Consider the following 23,447-nt stretch of genomic DNA (forward strand, 5'->3'; position numbering starts at 1 on the left):
GGAGACAAAAAAAAACGACCAAAACACGTAAAACACGATAGATAAGTAATATAAAAATACTGAGAAGAAAATAAAATAGCGAGGGAATCAGAAGAGTTCATCGATCTATTTAAAAACAGCTAGATATAAAAACCGATATCAATAAAACCATTAGGTCTGTCTAAAATTAATTCATGGAGAAAATTAAAATAAAATATTTTAGTAAAATAAAAAAAAGTTTTTAAAATATTCATCTTTTCTGATAGAATGTAATTAATTAAACTCTTCGTTTGTCCGGTTTTACATGACATGCGATGCGTAGGTAGGTATAGCGATGTTATCGTGTGTTGAGAGTAGGTTCGTAACATTTTCAATTAATGTTAGCTCATTGAACCCCTAAACATGACTGTGCCAAAAATCTAAATCCATGTGGATGAAGTCGCGGGCATTCTCTAGTAGATTATATTTTAACACAAATTCAAATACACAAACAAATTGCTCAATCAGCTAATGGAGAGGGCTATGTCAGGGGTTTCGCTGAGGGATAACATCCGCAGAAGAACCAGCATCACTGACATTAGCTTAGCCCAAACTATTAGGAAGCTGAAGTGGGCAGGTCATGCTTGTTGTAACGGAAAATTCTAAAAATACTATTTTCTAACGAAATTGAAACTGAGGACCTTTTTGTTAGACAAATAATCTTACCACTGTGCCATAGAGGCCGACAGAACCTTGTTTTTGCTAGATATCATAAAGGTTATGTTTTGTGAAGGATTATTCAGTTGAATGACCATTATTGTCTAGGTAATTGATAACTGAGTGTTAGGTAGAGAGTAGAGACGTAGTTCATCAAAGGTTTTATTGTAAATTACGTTAAAACCCTTAAGTACCTCCATGCTTACCTATTATATTTTATTCCCAGTAATATAGGAGACATAATAAGGGGTCTTCTTTCATTCCATTTTATTATTATCTTTCCTCAATTAATTAAACTTTTCAGTAAATTTTTTGATTAATTATTGTTAAAAATTAAGTATTAATTGTGTATCTTGCAACACAGGTTCTTAACAATACAGAAATAACTAAAAAGGTCGCCTTTGCGGTGCTATTGAAGCGGATATTCAATTGATCAACAAAAAGCCCAAAAAAGTTTGACCTTTAAGATGACTTCCATAAAAAGTATAATGAGCGTGGTCCATCGAACTTGGATCGTGTATAATTCATTGCCATACTGTTATCTGAATTATGGATTTTTGCACGTAAATAGTAATAAATTACATGGGGGAATGACCGATACATTTTTATGGCTATTTCACCCGGGAATCATAACTTACTGATTTGACTAGCTTATAAAAAAAATATATAGCCGGTTCCACAGTCTGTTATTATTTTTTGCATGATAGGTAGGTGTTTTAAGTACTTTCTAGGGTTCCGTACCCGAGGGTACCAACGCATCCCTATTACTAAGCCTCCGCTGTCCGTCCGTCCATCCGTCTGTCTGCCTGTCAGCGGGCTGTATCCCGTGAACCGTAATAAGTAGAGAGTTGAAGTTTTCATTTTCATAGAATGTTATATCTACTGCCGCCATGACAACAAATACCTACCAACTAAAAAACCGGCCAAGTGCGAGTCAGGCTCGCACAACGAGGGTTCCGTACAACAGTCGTATTTTTTCGACATTTTGCACTATAATCCAAAAACTATGGTGCATTAAAAAACCTGTTTTAGAATGCACAGGTAAATCCCTTTCATATGATTCCCCACTTGATATAGTTATCTTACTTCGAACTTATTTTCTAGTAAGTAGGTCATAATGAAAATTAACATTGATTTATTACAACGAGGGTAAGCAGTGCGTGTATGCCTCTGTGAGCTGCACGCCACTGTGCATAGATTAAAAAATGCATGGATTCAATAAAACAAAGTTTAATTACAACTTCAAGGAAGTGAACGGCGTACTTTGTCCTAGTTCCTGCCCCAAAGGTGAAGGCTCTAATAAGGCCACCATAAACAAAGCCACGTGAATTTGTGTAATTTTGCAACGGCAGGGTGTGGTCGACCGATTTAGTATAATGTCGAGTGTTTCTTGTTTTTGCTGTCGTGAACTGCGATGGTTGAGCAAAAGGTATTGTAGAGAGAGAGCCAGCGGTGCCAGAGCTTCGTTATCCATATCCATAATCCATAATTCCTCAGTTCAGGTTTATTATACACCACCTCCCATTGTCCATTTGTTAGTTTTCTCACTAGCGTTAAGGTTATCTCGAAGAGATCGCTAAGACCGCCTTTTTGTACCTACTTATTAAGATTTCTTTTTGTAACCTGTCTTTTGTGTTTCTGTGGTGCAATAAAGTATATACATACATACATACATACATAATTCCATTATCCATAATATCCATACTATCCATACTCCATACTTAATATTATAAATACGAAAGTGTGTCTGTCTGTCTGCTAGCTTTTCACGGCCCATCCGTTCAACCGATTTTGATGAAATTTTGTACCGAGCTTAGATCCCAGGGAAGGACATAAACTACTTTTATCCCGGAAAATCAAAGAGCTCCCATGGGATTTTTAAAAACCTAAATATACACGGATGAAGTCGCGGGCATCATTTAGTTTTATATAAGTAAGCTGAAAGTTCCTTTGCGTATTGTCCCCAACACTGGGAGGAACGTTTGTTTGGATCATGGTTTCTTTTCACACCTTTATTACCTGGTATATCCCACCATGCCACCATGATCCAAACAAATGTTCCTCCCAGTGTTGGGGAGAATAAACAGCAGAGAAATTTTCAGCTTTTATAAAATAACGAAGGTCTGGCACGCGCTGGCTCTTAGTCCATGACTGTTGATTACGATTATTGAAATACATCGAAGGGTTTGCGAAAATATCGAAAACCTTACCTATGACGTTAGACAACATGACGTAATTAAAAACTGGTCAAATGCAGATCGGATTCGCACACAAAGGGTTCCGTACCATCGTACATGAGATTTTGACACTTTTATGTACAACACTTGAAGTTAATGGCAGACATCGCCATCTATATGTGATTTAAGTAAATTAATTATGTTAGTGCACAAAGAAAGACGAGACCTTGGCTTACCAGGCCAAAAACTATTAGGATCCAGGTAACAATGTAATACCTGAGTGGAAATGCCCGGGCAAGGAGGCCCGCACCCCGATTGACTTAGGTCGATCGAGAAAACCCTTCATCATCACATTTTATAACTACAAGTTCACGGTTTACGGATTTCATATCCTATAAACCGTAAACCATTAAAAACACGACTGCGAAACCGCGAATGAACTAAAAAGTCTTTTTCAAATTTGAAAATGGCACCATACTGATATTTGCGCCTTATTGATATTTTTCAACAAAAAAATATATCCAGTGTCTCTCGGGATGATATGATGTAATGTAAGGATTCGAACGATATTATCCCGATACACCCAAATCTTTTCAGGCATTTAGTTATGGTGGGATATAGAAACTCACACACGTACTCGTATAATATTATTTTGAAAACATTATTTTTATTGAGTCTAGTACTCCTTTGATATAAAAATGGGCAATAATTATAAAAAAACGATTTTTGAAGGAATAAAAAAATAAAAATTCTCCCCGGCGGGGAATCGAACCCCGGTCTCCCGCGTGACAGGCGGGGATACTTACCACTATACTACCGAGGATGGTGATCTTCAGAGTGAATTTGTGTATTAGTATATTACTCTGAAGAAAATGTTCGAAATTGGAAGACATAATGTTGTAAAATATTTAAGAAAATACTTCCATTGTGTTCTATTTTGACTATTTCTATTTGGCTAAAACAAAAATTAAGTTGAATAAACTGCAAAAAGAATATTATAAAAATAATTCCTTCGAGCCGGATTTGAACCAGCGACCTATGGATATCAATTTTAGAGTCCTCTACAGTCCACCGCTCTACCAACTGAGCTATCGAAGGTTGTAGATGTTCTTCGAAATTATATACTATTTTCTGCACTCTTATTAATTATTTATTTTTTACTATTTATAGTGACAAAAAAATATTAGAATAATACTTTTATAAAGATAAATTGACAAAAAAGGTTTTTATTCAGTTAACAAATAAAAACAAGAGGCATTAATTAGTATGAAAATATAGAAAATATTTTCATATTATTTTTGTGCCTTTTGGGGTGGAGACCATGGGTTCATGGAGCGGACCTGTCATCGCGTCTCGCGGAATCCACGGGGGACCGGAGGGCTGGCAGTTACCTTGGTCAGCATAATATTAGTCTGGCCACTCAATGAGGTAACGCGGCCAGCGTTCTGGGCACCCTGTCTTGTTACGGTGTATTTTAATATGTATGAAAAAAAGGTAAAAGAATTAAATATGGGTGGTAGATAAGATAAAAACATAAACGCCCCCGGGTGGGCTCGAACCACCAACCTTTCGGTTAACAGCCGAACGCGCTAGCCAATTGCGCCACGGAGGCAGATGATCATGCTTACGAAATTAATAATTTCTTCCATGGACAGTAAAAAAAATACTAATTCTATTATAAATGCAAGCTTTATTGTGGTGAGTCGATGACCATAGACAATCGACTTGTCAAGTCTTCGAAAATACGCTATTTTTACACCAAGCGAGAAAAAAATCTAAAAATGTTTAAACAAGATAGTGTTAGCACTATGCAATCAATAAAATTATATAATGAATTTTTCAATTCATTTTAAAGATTTCATTTTTTTATCTGTTCTACAAAATATTCTAAATGCACGAAGCTGATGACGCCATGATGAATTCCGACTGTGACGTCACATGGATTGAAGTTGTAACATAATATTTCAAGAAAATAATATCGTTGTTTAAAAATCCGTGTGACGTCAACACAGCTCATGAACCTAAAAAGAAGGCAGGTAGCGTTTTCGCGGCGGACATGCAAAATTTAAATGCATTTTTATTGCACTTATCGACCGAAAAAATCTTTTGGAAGTTTATTATCACTTTAGGATCAAATTACACATTTTTCGACATTTTGCACGATAATTCAAAAACTATGATGCATAAAAATAAATAAAAATCTGTTTTAGAATGTACAGGTGAAGACCTTTCATATGATACCCCACTTGATATAGTCACTCACTTCGAAAGTTGAAAATACTAATTATTAGTTCATGACCACAATTTAATTTTTTTGTGTGATCTGACCCTAAATTCACGGTTTTCAGATTTTTCAGATAAGTCTAAGCAAAGTCAGAGTGCGCTCTATAGATCTCACTGTTAGACTACATCAATATCATCACTTACCACCAGGTGAGATTGCAGTCTAGGGCTTGTATCTGATATAAAAAAAAAGTTTAATCTCCACTTAAATAGTTATTGAACAACTCAGTATAACTTTGGCTTTGGTTGCATTAAAAGAACACAATAATAATGAATGTAACTCAAACGTATTGGTTATGTTAGTAAGTTAGTTACCGGTTACCGGATAATGTTGCGATTATGTGTGTTCTCAGTTCTCACCAGCATTTGCGTTTAGAAAGGAAATTGTGTATTAAATTCAAGGCGGTCTACAGTATAACGCCTTTACGGCTAAGGTCCATTTAAATTGGAACGGATTATTGTCAATATCAAACTAAGTGCTGAACTCGCGACATGAATATTGAACGTCACTAAGTACCTACTTCATCTGCTAAACTTTGCACGATACATCAAGAACTGTTATGCATAAAAATAAACAAAAATCTGTTTTAGAATATACAGGTAAAGCCCTTTCATAATATGATACCCCACTTGGTATAGTTAATCCTATTTTGAAAATTGCAAATGTTTGTTCATGAACACATTTTTTTTCTGTGATGTAACCACAAATTCACGGTTTTCGAATTTACTTATTCGTTTATTTGTGATATAAGACCTAGCATGATTCTAGGTCAACGGGAAGTACCCTATAGGTTTCTTGACAAACTGACAGCGAAGTGATCCTATATAAGGGTTCCTTTTTTCCTTTTGAGTTACGGAACCCTAAAATTTGTGTTTTATGATTTGTCAAAATTAGTATGACACTGGAAATCAAGTTGCAAGCAAACGAATAGATACGAATTGCGGCCCGCAATTTGTATTTGTATAGTAGGTGCCGATACGCCAATGGTTAATAGCTTTATTAAAAGTCACTAAACCCAGTGTTTCACACAGAGTTTAGTGACATTTTAATGAAGTTATTAATAAAGATAACGGTTTTGCAATGTGATAACATCGCCACTCCCATATACTTTAAATCAATTTACATAAACTCGTAAATTTAAGTATTCGTTCATTCAACTCGCGAACTCGTCTCTAATTTTGCATAAAATATTAATATAATATAAGTAGGTAGGTACCTACGTAATTAACTGATGTCCTCGTCTTCGTCCACGTGAATTTAGATTTTTTAAAAACCAGTGGGAACTCTTTGATTTTCCGGAATAAAAAGTAGCCTAGATATGGTGTTCTCCAGGTCTTTATCCATACAAAACAACTTGTCGATCCGTTGCTCTGTTGCGGCGTGATTTAAGGACAATCCAACAAAACAACAAAAAGGGGAAAAAAACACTTCCGTATAATATATTTTTTATAACATGGGTAGTGATAATTACGTAGCCAGCCAGCTCTTGAGTGATATGGGTAGAGCTTGTGTATTTAAATATTGTAAGACACGGGTTCGAAGTGATTTTTACAATACATGGACCTATGCCACTTGTGTCCATTGGCTCCCCTCGATTCACTTGATAGCCTCTGTCTTGGATATCCTCCGCACATAATTTGTGTTTGTTTTTGATGTTTTTGTACTGATCTGGTACATGTTGCGACAGCTATCCACAATCATCGGATATGTCGAGGTGCGCTTACTTCACATTACCAGATACATTACGCTTAACATTTAGCTCTATTGTAGATCACCATTCTTTGCGACTGGTGTCAATCCCATTCAAATTCAGCTTTTAAGGGTTCCGTACCTAAAGGGTAAATTACTAAGACTCCGCTGTCTGTCCATCTGTCACCAGGCTGTATTTCATAAACCGTGATAGACAGTTGAAATTTTCACAGATGATGTATTTCAAGTTGCCCTTGACTGCAATCTCACGTGGTAGTAAGTGATGATGCAGTCTAACATGGAAGCGGGCTAAGCTAACCTGGAAGATGTATGGTAGTTTTATTAAACCGGTGTAGGTTTCTTTGATTTCATTTCAACACGGCATCGTACCGGCACGATAAATCGCTTAGCGGCATGGCTTTGCCGGTAGGGTGGTAACTAGGTCTCACACCAGACCAGACCAGAGGAGAAATTATAAAATTGCCAATTTCCCCAGTCGGAAATAGAACCCGGGATCTTCCGTTGATAAAACCAAAGCGCTTACTACTGCATCAGGGAAGTCGCCAAAAAGAGATTTTTACTAGGACTATCATCATCATCATCATTCTATTGCTGGCTCACTACCTACCTACTGAGCACGGGTCCGTACTCCGTGCTCAGTAGCCGTGCTCTACAGAGGAGATCCGTGCTCAGTAATGGATTGGCAAGGGGTTGATGATGACGATGATGTATGTATGTATTGAAACTAAAGTTATGTAATACCACTATGTTACGTAACTGTAAGAAGCAAGGTCATGTATTCACGATACACTTTCGTGTATGTCGAAATGTGGTTCATTATAAACATTTTTATTTACATATCACGCTAAACATACAAACGTTCGATTTACTTTTAGCATTTTGTTATTTTTGATTCACTTTTAAAATATACAGGATGTAACCAGAAAAACGGAACCCTTATAGGATCACTTTTTGTCTGTCTGTCTGTCTCATGTCTGTCTGTCTGTCTGTCCGTCTGTCTGTCAAGAAACCTACAGGGTACTTCCCGTTGACCTAGAATCATAAAATTTGGCAGGTAGGTAGATCTTATAGCTGACATTTGGGGAAAACTCTGAAAACCGTGAATTTAGGGATAGATCACACAAAAAAAATTAAATTGTGGTTATGAACTAATAATTAGTATTTTCAACTTTGGAAGTGAGTGACTATATCAAGTGGGGTAGGTATCATGTGAAAGTTCTTCACCTGTACATTCTAAAACAGATTTTTATTTATTTTTATGCATCATAATTTTTGAATAATCGTGAAAAATGTCGAAAAAATACGGAACCCTCATTGCGCGAGCCTGACTCGCACTTTGCCGGTTTTTATTTACCTCGTACTACATGAACTCATTGATTTTCCGGTATAAAAGTAGCCTATATGTCACTCTCCAGGTCTTTTAGTTACATCATTCAAAAAATCACGTCGATCCGTTGCTCCGTTGCGACGTGATCGAAGGACAAACCACGATGCTCCCATAATATGAATGAATAGAATAAAGCCATAGCTAGGTAAGAGTTAGGTATACTTCTTATTTTGCGTCTAGTCAGCGCATTTTTGGGCGGGCGGGCGGGCGTCGATATTTAGATGCGGCGATGTTGAGACATCTGTCACCGACATAGTTTTATGGTTTTTCTTTGCAGTGATAATATTTAGTATTCATTTTAATACTTTAACTTTTTCTAGACAAAACACTTTCATATTGAAATACAAACCCTCTGCATAAGTGTTTTAAGTGCAGCAGTCCCTTTATCGATTCTATTTCTTCATTTTTGTTTCATTATGATATTTTTTTATTTAAGTACTAGATATCATTTAGTAAAAGAATTCGCATTTTTAAAACGTTCAAAGTAAGTAGGTATATTTATTTCCCTGAAGCTATTTAGCAACGTTCAACGTATACGTTTACGCACCAACCGTGACTCGGATCGCAATCGTTGCGTGCTCCTGTATCTGTTAGAAGCTAAAAATATTTTGTATTACATTACGGCTTAGTAACTGCTAAATATTCAAAGAGTTGGTACATATTGGGCAGTGCAAAGGGTGAAGTTTGATATTTTCAGATTTAGAATGTCAATGATCGAGGTACAGTCGCGACCTGCGTTGACCGATGCGCAAAGAATGAACACTTTTCAACCGATCAGTCGTCGTTTCAATCGGAACGCGACTGCACGCGCCAGAATCCACAAACCGCCGACATAAAATTTAAATATCGAACTTCCTGCACTGTGATTCGCAAGACAGTAGTGACGCGAAGTGTTAAAAAATTAAAAAATAATAATTGATAAACGGATTTTTCCGCATTTCATCGTCTACGTAAACGGTGAGTGAAAAGAATAGAATTAATCTAGTTTAAATTGTTAATAAGAAAATTATATTACCGGCTCGCACATTGCGTGTGATTGTTATGTAGAACCTACTTAGTAGAAAATGTTTTAACTTCATTTATAGCAAATGCACACCAATATTGTTGTATTAAGATCACCGATATCATTAGAAATTATTATGTGGGTAGGTAGGATATTTTTGTTTGTGTTTTTTAGGCTGCTACATGAAAAATTGTGTTTTTGACGAGTTATATAAATATAATTATGTATTTTCTGAAAATGTAAGTAGCCAAGATAATATACTTATATGTACCTATCTTATCTACAATAATTATTTTTAAGCGACACAAAAATGTACGAAAATTGCCTATGATCTACAAATATTGAAAAAAAATATCCGGCAGTACCTACTGAGTTTAAAATAATAAAAAATAGGACTTATTTAAAAAAAAATTCTTAAATCAAATTATATTATTATTTATTTATGTAATGAAATATAATAGTATTCATAATATTCTATTAAGTATTTATTTATTGTATTTTTAATTTTATTTGCTCCAATTCCAAACAAACTCATAAGTTATACAACTTTCTACAATAAATTAACAAAATATCAACACTGAAACCTATTCGCCTACATAATAGTGAATATATTTTATCATTTCTTACACAATATTTGTAAAATAATTATATTTTAATGCAAAAACCTACTTTATATTTTACATAAAACAACGCACAACCATAGATCTTAAATCTTTTACCTATACTACTGTTTTACTACTTACTGTAAACTTGAATATTAGGGCAGTTTTAATTAATTAGTCTTAATTTATAGATTTTAATGAGATGCTGGGCACTTCGTGTAACGTCTACTACTACTAAATAGCTTTTTGAATTTTGCTGGTAGTTCCAAATAGATGTAAAAAATAATCTAAGATTTCAGATATTCTGTGACGAGATGATGAAAGATCAAAGAAACATTACTCCTATTAGACTATTGATCACTTGATTTCTGGAATGAGAATGTAGGTATTTAAAGTTTTTTTAGGGTTCCGTACTTCAAAAGGAAAACAGGAGCCCTTGTAGTATCACTTCGTTGTCTGTCTGTCTGTCGTGTCTGTCTAGAAACCGATAGGGTTCATGATTCTAGGTCAACTTCCCGTTGAAAATACCATTCCTCCCCCCTTATCACCGAAGTTTTCCAATCGAAATAATTGTGGTCAACAGAAGTTTATGTATAATTTACAGCAAAAATAGAACCATCACTCTAACTATCATAGTTTTTTATATTACCTTATCTACAATCACCGGTTATCGAGTCAACCGGGGACCCGAGAGCTGGCAGCTACCTCGGTCAAAGAATTAGTTTGGCCATCCAAAGGGGTAATGCTGCCAGCATCTTGCGTAAAATGCTTCGCTGCGGTGGTCTCGATGAGGTTTTAAATTTAATTTTTTTTTTTGTTTTAATTTTTTTTTTAACTTTTAATTTAGACATAAAAAATATTTCTTTGTATACCGTTGGCTTCCTATTAAATAGTTTTGCGGTTCGTCAACAAAAGTGATTCTTACCGTTTTACTTTTTCTGTAGTACGGAACCCTCGGTGCGCGAGTCTGACTCTGAATTAATTTAAACGTGCCAAAGACGATTTGAAATTGGTTAGCTCTATGTTACCATAAAAGTTCAATCGTTACGCAACAGCATGCGCTGTCGTTGATATCTTTTGCAGGTACTTACTCAATGCGCATATATTATTATCATACCTACCTATCCGTTATGGGAATAGCGAAACTGTTTAAATTGACTGACAGAATATACAGAGACGGATTATCTATATCTATATATAAAAGGAAAAGTTGACTGACTGACTGATCTATCAAGTCACAGCTCAAATTACTGGATGCATCGGGCTGAAATTTGGCATGCAGCTAATAGCTATTATGATGTAGACAAAAGGATTTTTGAAAATAACCCCAAGGGTGTAAAATAGGAGTTCGAAATATGTGTAGAAGTTAATCACGATGGTGTGATCAACAGGTACCTTCTCAGAATGAGAAGGGCTTAGGCAATAGTCTGCCACACACCTTTGAGAACATTATAGAGAACACTCAGGCATGCAGGTTTCCTCATGGTGCTTTCTTTCATCGTTAAAGCAAGTGATATTTGATTTCTTTAAAAAAACACACATGAATCCGAAAAGTTAGAGGTGCGTGTCCGGGATCGAACTCCCAACCTCCTGAAAAGAAACATCTTAACCAACTATCACCACTTTACTAGCTGCTTCAAATACACTTATATTATGTAACATAAAATTTAGGCTAAACATTTAAAATATAAAAAACTTAAAAATATTTACTAACGTTTTGCATAATATTGCAGATAAAATCTGCAAAAGTTACGTTAGTAATTAATCGTTTAAGAAACAAAAGCTACTTAGTTCATATAGAAATGGGAACAATTTATCATTGCTGTAATATTAACGCGTTCTTTATATTTAATAAAATTAATGACTTTTATTTCAAGGTAACACGTTAATTGCTATTCTTTTGAAATAATTGATATTAATTTAATAAATAATTTAATATACATAATATTATATTAAGCTTTATGAAACAAACAATGTATTCTCCATGGTCTATTGAAGCTTCACCTATATTATATTTCTTAGTATTCTTATAAGTGACTAAAAATAACTAGGTAGGTTAGGTAGTTAATTATCTAAAATATATATTTGTAACATAGTCCGATAAATAAACTTTATTATTGTAGCGCAATTATATTTAATTTAGGCATTGGTACCCAAAGGTACATTTAGCGACCTTTGATACAAACAATATTTTGTATGTAAAGCTTATAAGCATTTAATGGGTAAATTATTATAAACGACAATAAATACTCATTATATATTTTTTATTCGCCGCATCAAGGATTAGCCTTTCATAATAATATGAGTCGATTTTCCGCAATTTGCTAAGTGGGTATCTATAAACTAAACTAAATTGAACAACACCTTTTGCTATTATTTTTAAAGTTTGTCTTAAAACGAAGAGAGTCAGTCACGTTTTGCAGGCATGACTTGTGACTCTTTTGTTTTACTTTTTAGGTTTTATAGAAAGGTGATAAATGTTTAGAATGAGAAATCAGAATGTAATTCTTACCTTACCTAACCGCTAAATCATGTACCTAGACTGATTGTATATGTAATCATTTTCATTTTCTAAACTTGAAATATTATCTTTTTTTTAAGTAATGAAAAGTTTATATAATACACTCATTATTATATTATCTGTGTAACGCGGGAAAATTATGATAAAAAATAATTATTGTTAGCAGATGAATTCTTTGAATACAATTAACTCGTTAGAATTCATATAATTTGAATAACCAGATCTGGGAAAATAAATAAAATATGGTCAATGATACGATTAATGTTATTTGTATAGATACAAATAGTGCAGATATTTTATTATTTCTTATCTACTTCTTTCTTGTTATAATATTCGTGTTATGAATATTTATATCATGAAAATATGCAAGTTTTTCATATTTGAACTGTGTTGAATGATTTTTTTCCTAACTGATGATTTTTTTAAATATAGAAATATTATCACTTATTAATTATTTTATCTTAAGGCTGCAATATATATTTAATATTTTATCACGATCCTATTTTGCGATTAATACAATATATAATATGTTAATTTTTTCGTCAGTTCTCTATACTTATCACTACCAGTTTATCCTGCATTTCAGTTTATACTTTATACTGCAAAAACAGATATTATCAATAAGTAAGTATAATAATTTTAACCTTGACGCTATCAATAGACTGTAAAACAATTAAAGCCTTATTACGGAGGCGTGTATAGGGAACATTTTAATTAGTTTTTCGTATGCATGCTATGCAAAACTTTCACATTCGTATTTGCGGAACTGAATGACCGGAACTGTTGTACAATCATTGTGGTTTCCTCGCCGTTTACTTTAGATAAAGTAAGGAGGCTAATGCTCTACGCTATAATAATATAAGGTCTATATTGACACACATATCATACACACATTACACACACGTATATTTTTTGTACATATCAATATAATATGTAGTTGGTTTTCTTGTATTCTTTTATTATAATCCATCAACAAGTATGAGACGACACTAAATCCACAGAAAATAATGTATGTAGATTGTAGATAGTACATATTTAAACAAATGTATAAGGAATTTAGACTGCATTCTGATTTGATATTTACTAATTTTTATGCAAAATCTCTATATAAAAATGAATCGCTGAATGTGTTGCTGATCGCAAATCTCGAGAACAGTTGAACCGATTTCGCTAATTCTATTTTCATAATATTCCTTAAAGTACGGGGATGGTTCTTACGGAGAGATTTTTTTTTTTAAATCGACTCGACTTCGAAAAAAGAATCGACTGTTGGGAGGTACGAAGTTCGCCGGGGCAGCTAGTATGTATATAAATATGGCAGCCTAAAATTGTAAAAAAAAAGTATAACAGGTAATATACTTATCTACTTATTATCAGGGGGCACGGCAGTGCCCCGCCAAGACGAGCCAAACTAAAGGACGGGGCACTACGTACCTTTTCTCGAAGCGTTTCGTCGTATTTTCGAGCAGTCATAGCTTCGATCTGGATGACGCTAGAAAGCTGAAATTTTCAGGATAAGGATAGATTTTACAACTAAAAATAATGATTTGAAGTAACCAAAACGCAAATAGCTAAACACAAAATACAATAAAGAATTTGGGATCATTGGCGTAACGTAATTAACAATCAAGTAAAGATGCTGAATTGGGATAAACAAGGCGTCAGATTTCGCAAAATCTGTCCTTTTATTTCCATAAAAGTTTGTAAAACATTTAAAAATGTTATTTTTGGATTTCTCGAAAATGGTGCCCAGTTTTAAAAAGGTTGTATCTTGGATCGTTTCGCGGAAACAAAAAAAGAGACGAAAAAGCGTATGTTATTTATAGCTACATACAAGGTACATGTTTGAGACCTTGTTATACTTTTTTTTAAAGCGGAATTTTTGAAGCCTCATTGGTGAAAATATAAAACTTTCCTCACTGATAAGATCACGTTCTCGTACCAATATAATTTATTTTACAAAATAACAATCAGATAAAAATAAGCTCTTCATTATTTTCAATTTCTAGCAAGGAACGTTCATTTGCTTTTTTAAAAAGACAGAAGAAGAGTTTTTAGGGTTCCGTACCTCAAAAGGAAAAACGGAACCAGGATCACTTTGTTATCTGTATGTCTGTCTGTCTGTCAAGAAACCTACAGGGTACTTCCCGTTGACCTAGAATCATGAAACTTGGTAGGTATAGGTGGGTCTTATAGCTGGTATTAGGGGAAAAATCTGAAAACCGTGAATTTGTGGTTACATTACACAAAAAAATCACAAAAAAGTGTGTGAAGTCTGCCAATCCGCACTTGGCCTGCGTAGCGAATATAACCTAAACCAATCCCTGCTATTTCTAAACCTGTGCTCAGTAATGAGCCGGCGATGATGATGATAAAAAAGTCTTAGGAACTACCAAAAAGTTTTTTTTCCTAACTAAAATTATGTTAGCAATCATCTCATAATCTTATGCCTTAGAATAACAATATGCTAATTCAATTAATAGCTGTGCTAATTTTATTCTTTCGTCAAAATCTTTGAAAAATTAGTTACCTATTTCACAGAGCAATTTATCATTGTATACCATAAACATATTTAACAACCTTGTAACAAAATAGAAACAGCTACATTTAACTAAGTAATTCTGTGTAGGTTTTCCAACTGTGGGCCATGGGTGGGTGCATAGACTTATTATACTACTGGGTGGGTGGCAAAATGTCTTGAAAAATTGTTTTGGATACGTCGTATAATTATTTAGGATCTTTTAATTGGTCTCCAGTCCAGAACACGTCTACCCCAGCGGCCATCGGTTCTGCGGTAGACATGGCCTGCCCACTGCCACTTCAGCTGGCTGAGCTATATCGGTCACTCTGGTTCTCCTACGGATTTTGTCCCTCAGAGAGTTAATACCAAACATAGCCCGCTCAATAGCACGCTGAGCGACTTTGAACTTGTGGACAAGGCCAACTGTCAATGTTCACGTTCTGGAGTGGAGACCACGTATCGGCAAGCGCGGTGTGGGGCGACCTCCAACCCGCTGGACTGACAAACTTAAGTAGGTAGCGGGAATTGGGTGGATGGTGAAGGAGGAGGAGCGTGTGTGGTAGCGCGCTCTGGGAAGGCCTATGTCTAGCAGTGGACGCAAACAGGCTGATTGATTGATTGAGATTAATTTAAATAATCTGTATTCGAGGAAAAGCTGACTGACTGAGTGATGTATCAACGCACAGCTCAAACTACTGGACGGATCGGGCTGAAAGCACAGACTATATAATAGTACTAACGTAGATAGGCATGCAGATAGTTTTAATGACGTAGACATCCGCTTAGAAATAATTTTTGAAAATGAGTAATGCGGGCATAACATAAGCTAGTCGTAACATAAATGCTGAACTGTACTACCTACTAAACTAACCAACGCAACGTGCCAATATTGCTAACTAGCTATATAAAAACAAATGATACTAGAAATTTAAAAATAAAATTGCAAAAATGTGTTTTAGTTTGCACAAGTTAGGAACCGCCATATTTAAAAAAAAATAAAGTATAATCTTACCATACGCACTGTAGTAGGTATTATTGTGAGCAACAACCTCATATATAAAGTTAACAAAACGAGAAACTAAAATGCATAAATATAATTACTTATTTTTGCATTAATTTATACAAATCCGTTAGCTTAAGTAGGTAGGTAGGTATTGAGATAAATAAAATTGGAAGTGGTCTAATGTAGGTTTCTTTATTTATTATTCCTCTTGCGTTGCCTTACCTACCATTGAAAATAAATATTTAAGTAGGTAGCTATGTATAGTACGCGACAGTTCGAGTTGGCAATCAGGATGGGGACGCCCAGCACACCCGCACCACAGCGCCTGCGCTAGGCCACACCGATTGCCTTCTCGACCTGTCGCGTACTATAGGTACATGAATTATCCACCTATCTGGTTCCTGAGAGCTCCATAATTATTTCATAGCTGTCTGAAGTCTCGTAATCCATATTTTGCCAGTTTGGTGAGCTATGGCAGAAATTATTCCTATACTAAGCGGCGACCCGTGCTCAGTAGTGGGCCAGCGGTAGGTTGAAATGATAATGATAATTGATAAAAATTAAAGATTAGATTTTTATAGAATTTGGTATGCAAAATGCAAATGTTTTACAGTATTCTTGAACCAATTTGTTTACAAAGAAAAGTTCTTTTGATGTTAAACAGCAGATCGACCTTGAGTAACAACATTAAAAGCTAATTTTGGGTGCTCTCCACACATGCATTGATTGCACGTCATGTACAGTACAGTGTAAAATAATGTAGGTACCTTTAGAAGGAGATAGCGGATTTTTAGAGCATTGTCTCTGTCGTTGAGATCGACTAAACGTCATAATATAGGTATGATTGACAGAGACAACGCTCTACAAAGCCGAAATGTCATTCTAAAGGCTGATGTACATTATTTTCTGTCGCGTACTGTACAATATTCTATTTGCTAGCATTGCGGATTGAAAGACTTCACACCTTTGAAAACATTATGGCGAACTCTCAGCCCTCAAGCATGCAGGTTTCCTCACGTAAAAATCCTTTAATTTTAATAGACTCTATACTTTGACGTAAGGTTTTTACACTTTTATTACCTGTTATCTTATTTTCCAAAGCCACCATGATCCAAACTTCATAGTCGGAGATCGTTCCTTCCTGTGTTGGGGACAATACACAGCTTTCAGCTTTTATAAAATAACGAAGGTCTGGCACTCGCTGGCTCTTAGTAGTATTAGAAAGAATGGTATTCCCATTCTTTCTAAGACTATTACGAAAAAAATAAAATAAACTTTCTGTTCTTCTGCTCCGCTCTGCTTCTGCTCTGTGGCTCTCAGCAACTACTTATCTTAAAATCATCCGGCACTCACGGGATATCTATTTGTGTGCTCACACCTAGCGATCCAGAAGTTCTTCGACTCTTTACACGCCTTTTTAGCCATTTCACCTTCATGGTCGTAATACCATTTTGCATGAATCTATTATCTGAATGAATGCATTATGCAAGCATTAAACTCAGTGTTGAAATCATCTCTAACCGTGTATAACCTCCTTCATGTTTTTCTGCAAAAGGCCTTTGTTTCTCTGGCTCATTTGCATACTGATTCACTTCGGACAAAAATGCTATTAGCGTACAGCGTGCTATGGGAAAAATAATTGAATCCGGGTCTGTTTTGTGGCAATTCATGGCGTGTATATCTATTGTGTTTTTCTTTAAAGAAAAGAAGATACGCTCGCTTGTCATAGTTTTCTTACTCTGCTAAATCATTTCAACACTAGCTGATGATGCCCGCGACTTAGCGTAACTCCGCGTAAGTTTCGGTTTTTCAAAAATTAATAAGGGATAAAAAGAAGCCCATATCCATCTCCTAGCTATGGTTATGCCTGTGCAGATTATGTCTGCAACTTCTTCGCCATAGATTTAGGTATTTTAAAAATTCCGTGGAAACTATTTATTAATTTTCTGGGATAAAAAGTAATGACTATGTCCTTCCCTAGGATGCATGCAAGTTATCTCTGTACCAAACATTAAAATCGATCCGTGAAAAGCTAGCAGACAGACAGACACACTTTTGCATTTATTAAGTTGTTAAGTCAAGAAGTTAACTATCGAAGGTTTTGCCTGCTGAAGGTTGCTATAAGCAATAAGGCCGCCTCGTTGCATAATATATATGTTTGTTTTTAGTTTCTTTGAGTTTTCCTGTTTTGTAACTAATAAGGACTTTCTATCTGTCTATCTATATGTACATTGAAGTAGACAGATTTAATAATGGAATTTGTGTGGTTTACGGTTTATTTGTACGGCGAAAGAATATAAAGACTGAATTTTCTCTAGCAAGAAATCTACAAAAACTTTGTAGGTACAAAAATTGAAAACACAATTGAAACAATTGTGTTTGTTTGTTTGTCGGTTTGTTGGATTGTTGGTTTGTTCTTCCATCACTTCGTAACGGAGCAACGGATAGACGTGATTATTTGCATGGGTACCTATATTAGTAAAAGACTAGAGAGTGACATAGGCTACTTTTTTACAGGTAGTTGAATAATAACATTAGATTTATTTTAGTGTTAAGTTAACAAACTGAGCTACATAGTTTATAGTTAAGAAGAGGAAATACTTTTACTTTCAATTCATAAATAACACAGAGAGAAACTGTCCGTTTACAATGTACGACGTAGTTCTCACAGTGAAAGAGTTAACGAACTACGGTATTTATTACACTATGCAATTGCAATTGTCTTTGTAAGTTATTGAGATTGCCATTTCTAATAATAAATCGAATTGTTTTATTTTGTATGGAGTCAAACTACTAACCCTAAGGGGCTTGTTATACAAGCGCTCCGGGCGCGAAGAGAGGTGCTGTGAAGATAAAAAACGGGCCGAGTTGAGAACCACCTCTTTTTTGGAAGTCTGTTAAAAATAATGGAGTTGTAAAAGAATTACTAATAAATCTATATATTATACCTACGCTATACATAATTTGATCTTCACGGGCGTCCCATCCGATCCTCCGTGCGCCTGCTGGGGTGCTATTGCTATAAGCAGGCCGGTTTTTACCTACTCGCAGGTAGAACTTAGAAGTTATAAGGTGATTATTAATTCTATCATTGTTATTTAGCCGACTCTTTGTTTTGTAGCATTTTTGTAATACAGAAACAGAAAGCGACACAATTGAATTGAGTTGGAACGTTGGCTAAAATTCCCGTTGATAATGAGAGTTATATCATTCAGCCAATTACAATGATTTTTTTACATAGCAATTGCTATGCGCAATTACCCTCATTGGCTTTGATATTGATTTATGTTATTCTTTTTTACTGTTTCTTCGGAAGCCGTCACGTTTATGTTATGCAACTGATAGTGATAGGTACCTATAAATCCGCGACAGGTTGTGATGGTAATCGGGGTATGAGGCAAGGGGACACCCCGCTATTGTTAGCCATGGCTAATGACCTGGCAGGGGAAGGTTTCTCCGCGTGTCCCTCTGACTAGCAGAGGGCACAGCGGACAAGGCGGAGGATGGGATGCGGGCGACGTGCGCGGAGTGTGCAGTTGTCGCCCGTTCGGTTTCCCGGGTCGGGAGGCGCACGCACTTGGTCGGTGCGCCTCGGACGTGCGTTGTGGGGACCTCGTGAGCGGGGTCCCCGGTGGAGGGTCCGCCTCGGCGGATGTCGCTGACTGGGTCGCGGTGGTTTGCTTCGGCGTTCCCGTGACCCACTCTCACCAGGCGACGTGCAGGAATACCGCTGGGTTTTAGTGGGTATTCCGGTCGCCTCTCGGCCGGCGAGTCCCACATACTTTCCCTCCAGTTGGTTGGCTGGCTGGTTAGCTGGCTGGCTTCCAGAAGGGGGGGATGCGTAAACGCATTTCCCAGCGTTAAAAAAAAGGGGGGACACCCCGCACACCCGCACGTCACCCACCTGCATCGGGTTCATTCACTACTATCTGAGAGCCGCGCGCCACTACGCGATCCTCCGCCTTCCACATCTATCCACTTCCCACGCCTATATTACATACCTACCTATACTTACCAGAAAAGTTTACTTTCGGTTGTTAAATTCATAAATGTTTTGTTAGGTCAACCAGTTTATTACGGAACGAGACCTGACCTCCATCCTTCCATCAAGGGCATCCATACTTGTTGCCATGGATTACTCTTACTTCCTGGGTCATAATATTAAGTGAGGAAAACCATACATAAGAATAATCTGCTAGGTAAATAATCTTGTGCTGCCGATTTCGGTTAAGAAATATTGTGAGTCTGATTGCTGACATCTTTGTTATTCCTACAGCTACCTTTTTATTAGGTACGTTTGTATTTCCGTAATATGAATATACACACTCTCAGTGCGTCGCCGTTCTTATTAGAATCTTATAAAAACTTGGCGGACACATTCCCGTGTCTTGATAACTAACGCATGGCTTTATTTTCATTTTAAGTCCCGTGTAAAGTCTTTGATTTTCCGCGATATAAAATAGCTTATGGCGTCGTCCTACAACGCAAATGCGATCATCGCCAGATCGCGCGACTTTTACTCGTACGAACGCGCGATCAAACAGGATGGTTTTACTTCGTAAAAAACTCGGCTCTTTCAAGGAACGCGTCAAAAGTAGAGTAGCGTATTGCCGTGTTGCGTCACCGTACTTTATTTTCTCTGCACTTTCGATTTCGTTGATCGCACGAAATCGTATGCTCACGAGTGGAAAGACTCTGATATAGATACATCGCATCTTCGTAATTGGCTCAGCATTGTTTCTATACATTTCTAGATTAAGATATCTGGCACGAGTAATGTGCAAAACACTCATTTTTAAGATTTTGTCTCCTTTACTCTATCCAACCAACATTAACTTTGTAATTGTCTAAAATTATTAATTTATCGGTGTAAGTACCTACTACATAAGTAGAAAAAAACGCACCAAATTGAGAACTTCCTTATTTGGAAGTCGGTTAGTGAAAAGTGAGCTGATGCGCCATTGCGGGAGAATGACAGCTACAATGTCACAATCATCTCTGATTGGTTAACGCTCGCTCACTATTGGCCACAATGCATTGTTGCAACAAAAATCGCACAAATTCAGCCAATCAGAACAATTGAGATTGTAATAATGACTGATATCTTTCTTCTTAACTTTTAAAATTTATTACCATACCAAATGGGACATCATATGAAAGGGATTTTACCATAGATTCTAAAACAGATTTTTATTTATTTTTACGCATAATAGTTTTTTGATTTATCGTGCAAACTATTAAAAAACCGGCCAAGTGCGAGTCAGGCTCGCGCAATGAGGATTCCGTACTACAGTCGTATTTTTTCAACATTTTGCACGATAATTCAAAAACTATGATGCATAAAAATAAATAAAAATCTGTTTTAGAATGTACAGGTGAAGACCTTTCATATGATACCCCACTTGATATAGTCACTCACTTCGAAAGTTAGTTCATGACCACAATTTAATTTTTTTTGTGTGATCTAACCCTAAATTCACGGTTTTCAGATTTTTCCCCAAATGTCAGCTATAAGATCTACCTACCTGCCAAATTTCATGATTCTAGGTCAACTGGAAGTACCCTGTAGGTTTCTTGACAGACAGACGGACAGACAGACAGACAGACAGACAACAAAGTGATCCTATAAGGGTTCCGTTTTTCCTTTTGAGGTACGGAACCCTAAAAATACGACTGTAGTACGGAACCCTCGATGTGCGAGTCTGACTCGCACTTCTCCGGTTTTTAATAAAATATGCCCTATTTATAATACTTATCAACATTGTGTAAAGTATACCTAAATATTGCAAAATGACATTGTACAAAGGGAGCGGCGCGGCTGAGTGCAGAAAGTGCAAACTGGTTTTATTGGCACATAAACAACCAGTCCAAAACAGGTAGGTACGGTTAGCAAAATAAAATTGAATCAATAATACTACTTACCAGCTTTTGCATACGGGTCCGCCTGTGTGACGATTTTCTTCACTCAATATCGCCAGTGTCAAAAAGCTCTCAGCCATCGCCTCCGCCTGTAAAATCACTATTAGATTATTATTAATTTGAATCTGGGGTGGCTAATAATCAGTGGCGTGCACAGAGTTTGAAGCCAGGGTAAGCATTAGTAAGATAGGCCTTAGATACACCTTATAGAGACCTGCTGAATGGCAGGTCATAAAGATAAATGAGCACTGGTCATTTCAACTAGGGTAAGCAGGACTTTTATGCCTCTATAAATTGCACGCCACTGCTAATAATGAATAGCGATGAATAATCGCTCAGATAAGTACATAACTAAATAAATAATGTAGATCGAATATGTATTACAATTTTTTCCGATATTTTTTATTTTAGTTTGAAAAGCGAAAGCTTTTTAATCATATCGGTTTTATGCAATAAAGACTATCATCAAAAAGCTCTTTAACCACCCCCGCGCCGAAACCGCTTTCCTCCGAAACTAAAACCTTATAGCCAGAAAATACTATTTAATTTCAATCTATATGCCTTAATATTGAATAACGATGAATAATCGCGTAGACAAGTACATAATTAAATAAATAATGTAGATCGAAAGTATGTATTACAATTTTTTCCGATGTTAGAAAAGCGAAAGTTTAAGTTTTTAATCGTGTCGGTTTTATGCAATAAAGACTGACATGAAAATTAAAAAGTTACCTTTCAAGGTGTTAATAGGTACCTACTTATTGTAGTTAACACAGATATACTTATATATTAATTTATATAATACCTACTATGCTCGCGACTTCGTCCGCGTGGACTACACAAATTTCAAGCCCCTATTTGCCTACGTCATAACAGCTATCTGCCGATCCGTCCAGCAGTTTGAGCTGTGCGTTAAAAGATCAGTCAGTCAGTCAGTCAGTCACCTTTTCCTTTTATATATTTAGAAGATTGTGTTGCAAAAATTTATTGCATTAAATACAGAGAAGTTACCTATTGCTATTATCATCAAAATTATTCCTAACATAATATAATAAAAAACCGGTTAGGTGCGAATCAGACTCGTACACGAAAGGTTTCGTACAAGGAATACCTAACACTTTTTATTTTTTTAAATTTTCATGGCCACCATTTTGAAATTTGTAATCTATTATTGTTACAGCGGCGTGTTTTAAATTGTTTGCTTGCTTGTTGTTGTTGCAAAATTTCAACTCTTTACCATTGAACTACATACAGAGTGTAACCAGAACGCTAGCAGAAACTTAGCATTATTGTTATGAATTATAATATCTAAACACAATCCAATACCAATAAACATTTGCCTCATTTTGTAGTTTTAGTGATTTAGTATTTTTCAAACCCGCAATGTATAGCGTGTAAAACTGGGGTCAATGCCCCGCCTACGCCGCGGCATTGACTTTGAGTGGCCTACTTACGCAACGTTCGTTGACTTCTAGCGTCAGTCAGACGTATCATTTGCAATATATCGGGAACTTTTACAAAATATAGGAATTTTTTTCGCGTTTGTTTGTGGTATCATATCAGTAATCATCACTACTATCACCTGTCTTCGTTTTTGCTAGCGTTCTAGTTACACCCTGTATAGTTTAATGCTCTCTACCCTATT

General features: G+C 35.9%; 1 protein-coding gene and 3 non-coding genes across 4 annotated transcripts in view; 1 reads left to right on the forward strand and 3 right to left on the reverse strand.

Moving 5' to 3' along the window:
• Positions 1-3,603: 3,603 nt before the first annotated feature.
• TRNAD-GUC (transfer RNA aspartic acid (anticodon GUC)) lies at positions 3,604-3,675 on the reverse strand. Its single transcript has one exon. It is a non-coding gene; the product is annotated as a tRNA-Asp (tRNA).
• Positions 3,676-3,860: 185 nt separating this feature from the next.
• On the reverse strand, positions 3,861-3,950 carry TRNAY-GUA (transfer RNA tyrosine (anticodon GUA)). Its single transcript is given in 2 exon segments — positions 3,861-3,896; positions 3,914-3,950. It is a non-coding gene; the product is annotated as a tRNA-Tyr (tRNA).
• A 440-nt stretch (positions 3,951-4,390) lies between these two features.
• On the reverse strand, positions 4,391-4,464 carry TRNAN-GUU (transfer RNA asparagine (anticodon GUU)). Its single transcript has one exon. It is a non-coding gene; the product is annotated as a tRNA-Asn (tRNA).
• Positions 4,465-8,998: 4,534 nt separating this feature from the next.
• The window catches only part of LOC117992889 (alpha-N-acetylgalactosaminidase), a 60,155-nt gene continuing 45,706 nt past the window's right edge, over positions 8,999-23,447 (forward strand). The window contains exon 1 of the mRNA XM_034980601.2: positions 8,999-9,190. The gene's annotated coding sequence lies outside the window, so the exon portion shown is untranslated. The remainder of the gene's footprint in view (positions 9,191-23,447) is intronic.

This window comes from Maniola hyperantus, chromosome 22 (assembly GCF_902806685.2).
Source record: "Maniola hyperantus chromosome 22, iAphHyp1.2, whole genome shotgun sequence".
Lineage (NCBI taxonomy): Eukaryota > Metazoa > Arthropoda > Insecta > Lepidoptera > Nymphalidae > Maniola > Maniola hyperantus.